Source organism: Pinus tabuliformis, chromosome 4_1, assembly GCF_031772625.1.
Source record: "Pinus tabuliformis cultivar Carrire ecotype Pingquan chromosome 4_1, CPIR1, whole genome shotgun sequence".
NCBI classification, from domain to species: domain Eukaryota; kingdom Viridiplantae; phylum Streptophyta; class Pinopsida; order Pinales; family Pinaceae; genus Pinus; species Pinus tabuliformis.
In genome coordinates this window covers 121,568,568-121,583,427 of record NC_142303.1, presented here as the reverse complement: position 1 = coordinate 121,583,427, position 14,860 = coordinate 121,568,568, and the positions used below count along the sequence as shown (strand labels likewise).

The window sequence follows — 14,860 nt, the reverse complement described above, 5'->3', positions numbered from 1 at the left end:
AGCCAAACTGTAAGGGAATTATGTAATGATAAAAATTTCCTGTAAAGAAGAATTTACCTTGCCATAATAAAAATGGTTATGTATTTATTATTTGACTGTAACATTGGTTAGTTCGAGACGACACAGAGGTGTGCTCCCAAAAAAGTCCAAATGTGTGATAAATAATCTAATATTAAAACAACACATGGGCATAGAAACAACCCTGTTGGATGCAAGGGTCTCTCTGTCAGCCATGAAAGCCATACATTAATGAAAATACCAATCCTGTAGGGATGGAATTGATAAAAGAAAAACCCAGAAATTACAATCAAAACTGCTCATTGAAACCCCAAATCTTTAACACGAAATTTATATCTTTAAGTTCTGAATAATAAGATCGTATTCATGCTAAGGATGCTCAAAAGTGGTCAAGCCATTGTATAATAATGAAGTAACATATCTATTCACTACTAGGACTGCAATATTAATAGTAACTAAGTTACAAGATGTAAACCCTATGCGGAAAAAACCTTAAATACATTCTGGATTTAATAAATCTAATTAAAGACTACGGGAACAACAGTTCCTCCAACCCTCAGTAAAATCGATCAAACCCTCAATAGCTAATTCTTGAGAACTATTTAGGCTTTTCCAAGGGAGCCTGGAATGGTGAATGAGTCAAATGTTGGAACCAGAAGTTCGTTCCACAACGGAAGTTGCGACCTACATTCAAGTAAACAAACATTATCACTGGAATGAAATAATACCCACATAGGAAAAAGGAAAAATTGTTACCGTGACTACAAGGAAGGCGATACCTTGAGGGAGTGACTTACCCGTTGGCAGCCACCGGGACTGGAGAAACCCCATTTTGTTGGGTGAATAAGCCTGCATGCATAGCCAAATTTAGAGACCTAAATGTGAAACGATTATTGTAAATAGAGTACAGAATGGAGGATAATTCAACGGTAAGTTTTATACCTTCTCTTCTGTGGTACTGGTGCAGGTGCAGATGAAAGCAGCTGAACCAGCGCTCTCTCCATTTCTGCTCACCAAGAACAACATGAGAGCCGCAGTGCAGATGAAAGGAGCTGAACCAGCGCTCTCTCCATTTCTGCTCACCAAGAACGACATGAGAGCCGCAACAGCCCTGTAATGAATTTGGGAAAAATGGTTAAACTTACGAATATTAATTAACAGTCAATACTGAAAGCGTTTTAAGGGAGAGTCCACCTGCTCTGAGGGACTCCATGGAAGCTCTGTGTACACATGCAGCCATGTCGAATGGTAGCGGTGAAATCCAGTCGCGATAGCTTAGAGGTTGCAGGAATAAGCTTTGGATTCAAGCTGTGGACGATGATAGCTTAGAGGTTGCAGGAATAAGCTTTGGATTCAAGCTGTGGACGATGAACCAAATGTAAAGCACGAGTAAGAGGCAAGAAATACAGCATCTGTTCTGCATGCAGAGTGACACGTTCAGCCTCCTCAGATAGCTCAAAGAACAAGCAACTTAGGATATGTACCCATTCGCACTTAACAGTAAAAATTAAGGAATTAATGTCAGCATTAAATCGAAACCGCAAACCGTCAAGGCCAGTTGATTGTGGGTAAGTAGCAGTTTAAGATATGGTCCGACCTCTTCCGCCTCGGGAAGAGGCCAAATAAGATGGCCAACAGAAGTTGAAGTGCAAACTTTATGATATAACTAAAAATACCACTAAAAAACCCGGCGATTTAATGTTATCTGCCCTCCGAACGGTTACTATAGTCCCTGCCGGATGCCAGATGGCAGGGACTAATAAGAAAACCGCTCAATATCGTATAATTAGATGACATTTTAGAGAACGGTCAAGCAACATAATATTCAAATCCCTTTTTCGTGAACCTCATACCTCTGAGATTCAAACATTTATCGGGATTAGCATGAAACATGCCAAGGTTTAGATTCAATTTAGAGGTTGATTGACATTGTTTTCACACTCGATTCCCATTTCCCCTTCTATTACTTTGGTATTTTCCTTTTTTTTCTCGTCTTATAAACCATCGGGAGGGAATATTGGTATTTAAATGAAATAAATAAAAACTTCCACAATTCAATCTATATAATCAAGATAGACAACCCAATTAAGCCCGTAAAAGCAAAAATATTTGGTTTAATTCATTTTGTCGAGAGGGAATATTGGTATTTAAATGAAATAAATAAAAACTTTCACAATTCAATCAATATAGACAATCTAATTAAGCTCGTAAAAACAAAAATATTTGGTTTAATTCATTGCGTCTAGAGGGGCATTCTACAGCGAGTATGACTCTGATGTGTAAGTATGTCATGTCTTTTACCACATTAAAGTTCCAAATTAGGTAAAAATTTAAACATCTTCACTCAAGCCAATACCATTTCTTAGATCAAAAGAAAAAAAGTTAATTCAACACAAAGAATGTCGACCAAAACATGCACTTGAATCTTAAATCACTAATATGTTTAATATCTCTTTTATCATATACGTGAATTTGAATGTATCATAAATTTAACTTTAACAAAAAAAAATAGCACATTGAAGTTCCAAATTAGGTAAAATTTTAAACGTCAAACCAATATCATTTCTTAAATCAAAAGGAAAAAAGGTTAATTCAACATCGACAATCGTGCTCCAAAATGTTTTAATACTTCTTTTAATTAAATATTTGTAAAATAAATCTTTAAAAGGAAAAACCATATATATTAATTTGATGTAATTTTATTATAAGTTTTGTTATCACACTAGGTAAAAAACATCATTAAATCTAATATTGATATTAAAAGATTAATATTAATATTAAATATTATATTAATATCAATATGTTATAATATTAATATTATTAGATTTGATAACTTTGAATTAATACAATATTAAATTTAATATAACATTTATTTCGTTATATTATAATATATATTAATATAACATGATATATAATTAACTCTAGATCTATATGGAGAGAAGAAAAAAGACGAGTGATAGAGGTGGAGAGATAGAGAGAGTGACAAGGGAGAGGTGGAGATAGAATGAAGGAGAGGGGATAGGAGTAATGAAGAGAGAGAGGAGTGAGAGAGGGAGAGAAAGGTAAGAGAGAGAGACAAGGACACAAAGATAGAGGGGGAAGAGAGGAGGAGAGAGTGACAAGGTTGGAGGGCAGAGAGAGAGAGAGAGATGGGAGATTTGGGGGGAGAGAGGAGGAGGTAGGAGAAAAAGGGAGAGAGGGGAAGGAACATAGAGAGGACTTTAGAGGGAGGGACAAAGAGATGGAGTTGGAGGGGGAGAGAGGGAGTGAAGAAGAAATACATAGAGAGAGAGAAAGGGTGTGATAGGGGAGAGATGGAGAGAGAGTGTGTATGTTTTGGGGTGAGATAGAAAGACAAATAAGGAGAGATGGAAGGAACGGGGGGGAGAAGGAGAGAGGGAGGGAGATAGTCATTGAGTTGGAGGGTGGAGAGAGAGAGAGAGAAAGAGAGAGAGAGGATGGGGAGATAGAGGGAGGTGGGAGAGAAAGCGAGAGAGAGGAAGGAAGAGAGAGAGGACATGAGAGAAAGAAGGAGAGAGGGAGGGAGAGTGATAACGGAGATAGAGAGAGATGGAGGGCAGAGAACAAGAGGGAAGAGAGATAAAGGGGGGAGAGAGGGAGATAAGGGGAAGAGAGAGGGAGAGGTAGAGATAGATAGATAGATATGGAGAACGAATGTGTATGTTTTGGGGGTGATATAGAGAGACAAAGTAGAGGAAGAGAGAGATAGAGATATAGATGGGAGGTAAAGAAAGGGAATAAGAGAGAGATAGAGAGAGGGAGAGATATATAGATATGGTGAGAGAGTGCGTGTGTGTGTTTGGGGGGAGGGGTGATATAGAGAGACAAAGAAGGATAAATGGAGGGAGATATAGATATATATGGAGGGGGGGAGAGGGAAGAATATTTATTGTACTAGATGCATTGATTTTAGTATAGATGATTATTTCTAATCATATTTGATTGCTTGCACTAGATGCATTGATTTTCAATGTAGATGCTGATTTCTAATCCTATTTGATTGCTTGCTCTAGATGCATTCATTTTATTGTAGATGGTGTTTTCTAATCCTATTTGATTGCTTGCACTAGATGCATTGATTTCAGCATAGATGTTGATTTCTTGCACTAGATGCATGTAATTTAGTGTAGATGTTGATTTCTAAGTTCATTTGATTACTTGCATTAGATGGATTAGAAGTTGTTAATCTTGAGGCTGTAAATTATTTAAAATATTTTTTAAGATTAGATGGAGGGGGGAGAGAGGGAAGAAGATTTCTTGCACTATATGCATTTATTTCAGTGTAGATGGTGATTTCTAATCCTATTTGATTGCTTGCACTAGATGCATTGGTTTTAGTGTAGATGTTGATTTATAATTATATTTGATTGCTTGCACTAGATGTATTGATTTCAATGTAGATTGTGATTTCTAATCCTATTTGATTTCTTGCACTAGATGCATTGATTTCAGTGTAGATGTGGATTTCTAATCCTATTTGATTGCCTTCACTAGATGCATTGACTTTAGTGTAGATGTCAATTTCTAATCTCATTTGGTTTCTTTCATTAGATGAATTGATTTTAGTGTAGATGTTGTTTTCTAATCCTATTTGATTGGTTGCATTATATGCATTAGATGTTAATATTGAGGCTATAGATTAATAATAATAAAAACAATCAAGATATATTTAATAATACCTAGAGGGACACTATTATGACTTAATTAGTTGTCAATGTTCTGATGCTTAGAATTAAAATGAAATAGATGTGCAAAATGAATCCTCCTGCAAAGTGAAAATTAATACTTGACATGATCGTCACCCTTCTTCATCGCCAACTAATAACTAATAGATAATTACATATATTCAAAATTATTAACAGATAGTAGAATAATGTATTCAAAATATTCATAAGAGGAAAAGAGATGTGATAATTGTTTGGATGTAGATATTTTATAAATATGGCCACTCATTAAAAAAGAATGAAAATTACATTATTTCTTCACTTTGCAAAATAGACCATAGATAAAATAAAATAAAATAAATATTCTTGAATGAAATATATTATTTCAAACATTAGCAAATAAACAAATTATTAAAGAGTAATAATGATACAATAAATTATTAAAACTGCTCATCAAGATATATTTAGTAATATCTAGAGGGATACTAATAAGAATTAATTAATTTTCAGAAGTTGTGATACCTAAAATTAAATGAAATAGATCTGTAGTATCAATCCCCCTACAAATTATTGAAAATATTGTTTCTCTTCTTCATGACCAACTAGTTATTAATGGACAATTACATATACATAAAAATATAACACAACAATTATAACATTCACAAACACTACCATCCAAATCCAAACATGTAAACACACAAACCATTCAAAACATCAAAAAACAGAGGTACAAACTATTCAAGGCAATAAACACAAACTAAATTAAAGAAAAGAATGATATGGTCATGCCAACCAAAGAAACAGAGTGTGAATTTTAAAGTTAATATCAAATATATATAATGATGATGAACTAAAAATGTGACAATCTTTCCCTCAATTAGAACCAGCTGAGATCCATCTAACACCAAATCTATCATGCACAGAGAGTGATCAAATCCACTACAAATTTTTCAAGTTCTACACTCAAAAAAAAAAAAGTTTACACCTCGAGAGATTTGATCCCTCTTGACCCATGATAAATTGATGAATCTAAATTGGTTTCAAATCCCAAATATCTTCCTATTTTATTAGGTATATTTACATCATATAAAGCAATTATATAGCAAGTATAGAGTCCAAACTCCACTATATGATCTTAACCTTTTACATATAGTGGAGAAATTTATGCGCTGGCGTTGGCATTGTAGCCCGTGATGGGCCACTTTTCTTGCACGGAGGTGGAGAACGATCGCCAGTGTTTATGGGTGGGAAACGATGCCGACTGCTCCTGTGGAGATGGACAGACATCCAACATGCCTCTGATTACCTCAAGCTGAGCAACAACTTCCTTCATGTGTGGTCTGTCATCGCTCTCTGAAGACAGACACCTGAAGGCCAATTCTGCAACTGCACTTACTGTGACCTTTACCTCCTCATTCGTTTCCATCTCCAGCTGCGGGTCCACCAGTTCATGCAAAGCCCCTTGTTGAATCTTTGATATTGCCAAGTTAGCAAGGTTGATTTCCCTTGTATCCCGATTTACATCCACCGCTAATTTGGCGGAGATGATCTCCACCAAAACTACCCCGAAGCTGTACACATCGGATTTCTCCGTCAACTGATAGTACTTGTGGTACTCTGGGTCAACATATCCTGGTGTGCCTTGAGGGGTTGTAGTGACATGTGAGGCACTTACGGGCATATACCTGCAAAGCCCAAAATCTGCCACTTTGACATTGAAATTCTCGTCCAAGAGAATATTAGAGGATTTCACATCTCTGTGGAATATTGGTGGATTAAAGCTGTGAAGGAAAGCCAAGGCATGAGCAGTTTGAATAGCAATATTCAAACGGGTATTCCATGACAGTCCCCCAGGTTCATTGCGATCACCATGAAGATGATTTTCCAAAGTCCCATTTGGTACAAATTCGTAGACGAGCAGCAGCTCTGGACTGTCTGCAGACGTGCAGCCATAAAGACGAACGAGATATGGATGATTCAAGCACGAAAATATGGCCACCTCGTTGATGAACTGTGAAAGTGTCCTAGACCCGTCCTGATAAAGTCTCTTTACCGCCACAATCAGTCCATCCCTAAGTTTTCCCAGATAGACTGACCCGAACCCTCCATCCCCAAGTTCGTTCTCCTCATGGAAGCGATTTGTAGCCTGTCGAAGTTCTTCGTATGAAAATATGGAGAGATTGCCTATCTTAAGCCTGGGCACATATGCTTCCATGTCCTTTCTCTCATTTTTGCTGGAATCCATCGCGTGACCCTGGCTAGGAGAAGGCTTTCTCCCCTTCACATAATACCTTAAAAACAGTACGAATGCTATTGCTGTTAGCGCAGCTCCTCCAACAGAGCAACCTGCGGTAGTAAGCACAGATTATTATTCATGTAATCACCCTGAGGTCAAAGCGGACATTTATGTATTTAAAGGAAGAAATAAGATTTACCTATTACAATGGCGGACCTGTTTTTGCGACCTGCAACGAAGCATAACAACTATTAATTTGAGTTAGTAGCAGCAACGATCCACCATTTTTGCATATTTGTCACAGCGGGAATCACATCTACATTACCAGATACAAGTGTACTGGCATTGGTAACGGAGCATTTATTTCATCTTGACGTTAAATCGGAGACACTAAATTGGAAGAAAATATATCTAGTTACTGTAATGGCTGTCTGATTTGAATTACTACTTGTATTTACTATTGCCATGAAATGCAAGGATGTGTATGTGTATCGGAAAACACATACACATATCTCCTTCTTCAAGAGTACCAGTCGAATGGAGGGAGCATTTATATGTTTCTATATTGATATAATTCAAACACAGAGCTCCGTAATCAAATTTGAAGAATGCAGACAGGAAACGTACCATGCAGTGTGGGGCATTTGTCTGGACGGGAGGTGTCATCAGGACAATAACAAAGAAATGTAGTCGGTTCTGAATTTTTATAACCACAAGTGCCTTCGCTCTTCAAACAATCTTCACAGCTTTGAAATCTGATGGGGTCGACATGCAATATTACCTCAAAACCATTCCATGGGAAGTACGAATTAAAATCGAATTTATTGAAAATTAGCGGATCCTCTCTGTGAATTGGTAGTTCAAAATGCTTTTTACAGAAGCCAGTCCCCAATTCCGGTGTCGAAATATTGTAATACCAAACATCGCCACATAACGGAAGGGGTGTTAATTGAGACATTTCCTCATTGCTTGTATCGCACTGCCCTGAAAGTGTGAGATTGGTGTATGTTTCGGCGCGGATACGAAAATGAGAACCAGGCCACCAGAATTGAGAGTAGTTACCTGAAAGATTACACTTACCCCAAAACAGATTGTCGTTAACAATTATGCTGCTATTGTCCAAGGATCGGAGCTCCAATATGCGATATTCCTCTCCGTTGATATTAAGCAGAGGATGGTATATTTCGTCATGACAGTCAAGCTGAAAGTCAGGGTCACCGCATCCGCTGCCTTTTTTGCCAAAAGGATAACTGAAGTTAAAGATCTCACATTTAAATAAATCCTGCTGACAATTCTGGTATTGACTGCCAAGACATGATGTTGCGGAACAGAGGAGGAGGAGAAGAGCAGGTGCAACAAGAAGGGAAAGATGAACAGTGAGCCACATCGAATTGGGAAGAAGAAAAGCATATATCCTCATGATCCGCACTGCTCTTCTGTTTGAGGAGATGAAAAGTTAGGGACAATTTCAAGTTAACAGAGGAAGCGGATGACAATAAACTGCTTCTGCAAATACATTAAGTAGACGAAGGAGATGGAACTACAGAGAGCGAACGTGAGGTGAACGGCATGGAATTGCGGTGCAGAAGAGTGCACAGTCAACTTGACTTTTAGGCATATGCAAAGTTCAGTTTTATTCTGAACAGGCGGGGCCTCCTTTCGTCTTTTTGCATTGGCAGCGAGTAACTCGACGAACTGCTTGCGATGACTAATATGCGGACACCTTTTCCATCATACATCAATCTTCATATTTTCCCGTGAAATTCGTCTTGTAACTCGACTTTTGATGCAACCTTCATATCTTTGGCGTGACCATGGGGAGAAGATATAGCAATCTCTTACATTCCAGGATACTTCCACCTATACTTTTTTTACTTTTCTGGGCCTTCATACACATTGACGAGTTACCACGTGTACGCATTCCTTTTGACTTGAGTTGGCTCTATTCCATCACGACTTTCAACTTTAGCTAATGTTTCGGAGATTTTGTTTACGTGATCCTTTACAATAATATAATTTCATTGCTTTTCTTAAGAAACCGAATGCAAGTGGACTTATCTTAAATATATCAACTTTAGCTAATGTTTCGGAGATTTTGCTTACGTGATCCTTTACAATAATATAATTTCATTGCTTTTCTTAAGAAACGAATGCAAGTGGACTTATCTTAAATTTATCTTATAGTGGCTTGGGTATTTATATATATCCCCTTGCACTCGTTTCTCAAAAGCAATGAAATTATATTATTGTATCCAAGAAGGATCATGTAAACAAATTATGTAAACATTTGTTGATGTTAAAACTTGTCGTAGTAAAATTAATCGAGTAAATATGCTTTTTCATAGGTTCAAATCTAAATGGCGGTATATTTTTGTATTCATTAATATAATTATGTTTCTTTAGATTTTTACCGTGTATTTTAAACCTTTGCTTCTTTTTAATTGGTATGAGCATGATCACTTTGGATCTGGGGAAAGTTTTTTAATTTACTATTGGTTTTAATGGGAGTTTGCATGAAAGAAAATATTGTTATTGGGAAACAACGAGCATATTTGGAGTAGAAACGGAGAATTTAAAGGGCACTAACTTGGAGTTATGAAAGTTTAAGAGGGAGGATTTGCTCGTACATCAAGATTTATGGGTTCCAAGAATCTATGGGTTCCAAGAACTTTCTATTGGTATGAAAGATGAAGAGTGGGTAGTGATGGAGATAAAGGTGAGAAAATTTTATTAGAATTTTTTTGGCTAATTTAGATTGGATTATTATGTTGTTTTTCATCCATCTTGATGCTTTTAGAGTGAAAAAAATGGAGGAATCAACTAATCCTAGGACCATTTTTACCAGTGGGACCTAGTTTTGCAAAATGGGGTCTGAAACCTTCCAAGAGCTTTTTGAGACGTCAAATGACATTTTTTGGGGGGTAAAGCTTTGCAACTTTAGGGCCACATCTTTTTTTCTTATTCTGTACACAAAGATCTTTCCAGCGACACAAGTTTCACCGCAATCAAAGTATGTATGCAAATGTTATACCACTTAGAAGTTGATCTTCCTATTTTAGCCACCATAATTCAATAATATGCCACGTCATCCCCCATTATTCATGGAAAAGGGGCTTGTCATGTGATAATGATGAATAAGACTTTAGAAGAGTCCATATTGTAACTCTAGTTAAGAGTTGAAGGAGTCAAACCTAACCACTAGTAGGCTATTGAGTTGTGTTATAACCAAACCACTAAGAGGAAAAAGGGTTCCATTCATTTTGAGGACATCTTGTTCCATAGATGAGTACAGTCGTCGAGACGGACAGGGAAAGAAAACACATAGAGGATTTGTGCACTGTAGTATCCCACAATCCATAGACCTTACTTCTAAGTACTTGCATCCAATTTCTATGCAAAGAAAGAAAGCAGAGCAACGTCACCTTCCAGTTGGGTTTTCTCCTGAAAGGGTTTCTCAAGATATATCTTGTATCAATTGTGGTTTGTGAGTTTTTATTTCAATTTTCTCTACTTTATGCATATCTATAATTTGCATGAATACACAATAAACAATAATTAATAGATTCAGAAATCTAAGGAGAAATAAACTCTCAGAGTGTAGATTTCTGATTCTATAATATATTTTAGGAGATATGTTGTAATGAACTATTTAGTGGAATATTCATGACAATTTATAGATCATCGGGTCATTTAGTGTTGTCAAACATTTTTGAAGAAAATTTTGTTGAAACTCTCTAGAAGAATCTGGGGGTTTGTGCTGTGGGCTAAATCCCTACCTAATAAAAATTGCACGTGGAAAAAGTTATTTTCCTTCAGAATGAGTGATGGTGATTTTGTATTTGAGTACTTGATGGATTCAATACTATTATGACCTAGTTGATCTTAGTTGGAAAGAAGATGGGCAAGGATGGTAATTGTATAAAAAAATTATATTCCTTACCAGATTCATAAAAAAGCCTAGTATTGGCCATTATATTCATTGTAAATTCATTAATGCCTAATGAGGTTGTGACTACTTTATTCTCATAAGAGGCGAGGTGGAAATCTTTTGAATCCACCAATGAGGACTTGACAGTTCATGGAAGATCAAATAAGAAATGTTACAAGAGGGAAAGGGGTATGTTCAAATCCCATGGGAGACAAGTCTCCTAGAAATCCCAAATAAGAATGTTGGAACTATGAAAAGATTGTCATTTTAGAAGACACTGTAAGGAAGAGAAAAAAAGAATAAGAAGGAAAATAATGATTTTAGTTACGAATTTGAAAAACCTTTTTAGTAGGATGGAGGAGATGTGTTTGTTATAGCTCTAGCAACCAGTTGTAGTGGCTGCAACACCCTCCAAAATTTTGGCCTGCATCCAATTTCAAAACCTTCCTTGGTTTTTCCTTGATGTTTGCAAACACTCGGGCTCATCACGTGAGCTCGTGTTGAGTCTTTGCACCCTCATCGCTTGACCGTTCACCAGACATATTTTGGCATGTTGGTCATGATGTCATGCTTGCAGCCATGTTCTAGCCATGCACAAGGTCCATCTTCGTGACTACAAGTTGTATTCGCTATGTAAACATTCGTTGCACTCACACATGGAGTTGTATGTAATGTCGCACAACTGTCGTCGTGGTCATCCAAAAATTTATCACAATTGTTGCGCTTGTCGCTCGCACCATCGGTCAGTCACACTGAGTGTATGCTGTCTTGATGGTTTGAGGTCTCTTGTCGTCAAGTCATGTCGAGTGTGTGTTCGCAAGGTTATGCATGTACGAATTCACTCGTTCACACACTTAATCATTTTGCTGAAGCTATTTTGATAGGACCAATCCCAACAGTTGAACCTCTATTGAGCTGCACTACGCAGTTTCAACCCTCAGTGAACATGTATTACTACCCAGAATTACGCAGAGCTTAAGGATGCCTCCCAGGCAATGTACACTACGCAAACCTGGAGTCGACCCGGCGATTGTCACCCAAAACAACGCAGAAGTTTCTTAGCAAGCCATCTCAATCTGCGCTCCCCGCAAGCAAACCCACCAAGCCTCCAAGTGGTCAACCAAAGAGTTTGACTAGGTAGTGACCTCGAGCCCCAATCCTCCAAAAAATTATGCAGAAGCTGACAAGCATGCCCGCTTCCATTGACTGAATAAATTATGAAGACATGTCAGACAGATACCTGCTTCCTGTCACTACAATGCCCTAAAAGATTAAGTTGTTTTTTCAGCCAGTCACCTTGTCAGTCAACCTGTTGCTCCTCCTTAAAATTGTACAGTTTTCATGAGAAGTCTCCCAACTGCCCAACATCCCTCTCAGCCCAGAAACTCTGCAGGGATGTCTAGCAGGCCAGCCTCCCAGCTTTGAGTTATTTTTTCTAGTAGCCTCCCGTAGCCCGCTGCGAGCTCCCAGAAGAAATTGCATAGTATTCACTGCCAGTCTCCCCCTGTTGACTGCACTGTCTCCCTGAAAAAATTGCATAGATCTGCCCTTCAGCCGAGCTAGATCCCGCAGACAGTCATTGTCGATCCGGATTGCCCATCTCAGCCTCCTAGTGACCTCTACGCAATTTTCATGGACAGTGCCTGAAGCCCGCATCCCGACTTGAAATGTGCCTTGCATAGTTTCAGAGCCTTGTCCTCTCTCCCAGTCACCTGCATCCAAAAGTGAAAAAACATGCATCATGGTAGACTAGGATATTTATGGATTTGATGTCATCTCATCATGAGTGATTGCAGATACAAGTACATGGATGAGACATGGCGCGGTGACGAACGGGATGAATAAGGAGCGCATGCAAGGAGACTTGTTCACAAATGGATGAACACATGGAGCATGCCAAGTACAAGCGAAGGAGAGACATGCTCATGCAACATCAAGCAAACACTAAGACCATCACAGACTTTACACACCTTGCCATGCAGAATTGAAGCTATGATACACCAGGAGCACGTACATCAGTCAGCAGCACTGCAGCTCGACATGCACACCACCACCAGCATGAACGTACCAACTTTGTCATGTTGAGTCATGTCATGAGTCATCTCGGCCACATCACTACTGTGGGCCACACTGTTGTAATCAATGTAATGTAACGTGGAAGTCCAAGAGACCTGCATGTAAATTTGAAGATTCATGTAAATAAAACAGTCATGAGGGACGTCAAACAGTCACAAGGGCAAGTTTTATCCTGGGCTATAAATACCCCTCATTTGTACATGCAAAAGACTTTTCACCTTAGCTCCTCCCACATAGCCTTGAGAGCTTGTAGTCTTTTCTTTCAAGAGCGAGTAGTGGCTCCAACGCCCCACTATCGGGGTTAGTGATGTATGGTATACCGATGTGTCTTGGAACTTTTTCTTAATTCAGAAACCTGATTACAAGCCAGCATGTTTTCGCATATGTATTGTATTTATTTGTAAGACTATTCTCTGGACACCTATAATGCATGTTGCTTTAACCTGTATTAAGACAGTTGAATTATTTCAGTTGTTCTATTACATATGCTTACGAAAATGTGTTGTATAAGTTGTTAATGTTGTCTCGCCTGTGTGGGCTATCCCACCGGACACTTAACAGAACCATCCTCACAGACTTGTTTTAATGACCATCGCACTCGTGTGGACTACTCCATTGGGTTTTGTACGTGCTATCCATTCATTGTGTGTTTATGACTGTCGCATCTATGTGGACTACTTTGCCGGAGGTTGCACACGTCCTGCTGTGTTGTGTGTCTCTGATAGAGTTGGTACTATTCCCTTTCGACTTGAGACTCACTTCCACCCTCTCCCTCTGCGGTGAAATAACCTTAACACAAGTAACACTAAGCATTCACTAGGCATGCAAACCTCGTTGTTTGAAGACAAATCAGACCACTCTCATGTGTTGACAAGCAAGAGCTAAGGAAAACCTTTAAGATAATGGAAATCGGGCCATCATACTGGATGGGACTCCTACACCAAACAGTGTGAGGTCTAGTTGGGACTTCATACTGGGGAGATCCCCTGAATGTTGTCTGTTCCAACACCGTCAACATTTCTGGCGCTAGAAGGAGGGTCTCCAGTTGTTTATGTTTGAATGTCCTCTCACCCTCACTCATCAATCATCTGGTCAAGGCAATAACTCGCACTCCCTCTCACCTACGTGCAACTCTGAAGTTGGTTACTCCTCACTTCCCAGATATGAACACGAAATTTCATATCAACACCTTCGCTCTGTGTGTCCCATCACTCGTTAGTTCGCAAAAGCAGTCGGACTGATCCCAGGAATACAAGATATTCCATATGCATCAAGAAAGCTAGAGACCACTCCCACAAGAGCTGTTGTATCGTCAGTGGAAGAAGTTCTTCCTTCCACACTCGAAGGTCTAGCAGACGCTGTTGAGAATGGAGAGGAACCTCCAGTCTTCCAATAGGGAGAACGAGACACCCTCATGATCTTGGGCTCATATTCTGGTACAGGAGGCAAAGGAGAAGGCAGCGGAGGAGGCGAAGGCGGAGACGAACCAACAGACTCAGACCCGAAACCATCAGATTCTGAAGAAGATGAGTAGGACGAAGAAGAAGAAGAAGACATGGTTGAAAAAAACTTGAATGGATGACTCAGGGACCATTGGCTCTCCCGGGTTCTTTGCATAGGATGCCCAAGCGTTCAGAGAGAATGCTCACAAAGAAGGCAGAAGATCACTTGGACAACTTCTACCTACAACTGCAGAAAATCGAGGTACGATATGACGATGTTGCATGTAGACTATTCCCATGTACCTTGGATGGCCGCGCAACAATATGGTATCACAACCTTCCTGTCAACTCCATCCATAACTGGGGTATGTTCAAACACATGTTTCTGGAAAAAATTGTTGATGACAAGACCCCGGCCATGTTGCTCAAAGAGTTGGGCAGCCTGAAGATGGAGGTGAAATAAAAGGTAAAAGAC

The 14,860-nt window shown here is 38.8% G+C and overlaps 2 long non-coding RNA genes and 1 pseudogene across 2 annotated transcripts; all 3 read right to left on the bottom strand.

Moving 5' to 3' along the window:
• Positions 1-447: 447 nt before the first annotated feature.
• LOC149174499 (uncharacterized) lies at positions 448-869 on the bottom strand. The gene is made up of 2 exons (XR_016258491.1): positions 816-869; positions 448-702 (listed from the first exon to the last, which is right to left on the bottom strand). It is a non-coding gene; the product is annotated as an uncharacterized LOC149174499 (long non-coding RNA).
• A 186-nt stretch (positions 870-1,055) lies between these two features.
• LOC149174498 (uncharacterized) lies at positions 1,056-1,489 on the bottom strand. The gene is made up of 2 exons (XR_016258490.1): positions 1,213-1,489; positions 1,056-1,129 (listed from the first exon to the last, which is right to left on the bottom strand). It is a non-coding gene; the product is annotated as an uncharacterized LOC149174498 (long non-coding RNA).
• A 4,376-nt stretch (positions 1,490-5,865) lies between these two features.
• LOC149174497 (LEAF RUST 10 DISEASE-RESISTANCE LOCUS RECEPTOR-LIKE PROTEIN KINASE-like 1.1 pseudogene) lies at positions 5,866-7,030 on the bottom strand (annotated as a pseudogene).
• Between the last annotated feature and the right edge of the window lie 7,830 nt (positions 7,031-14,860).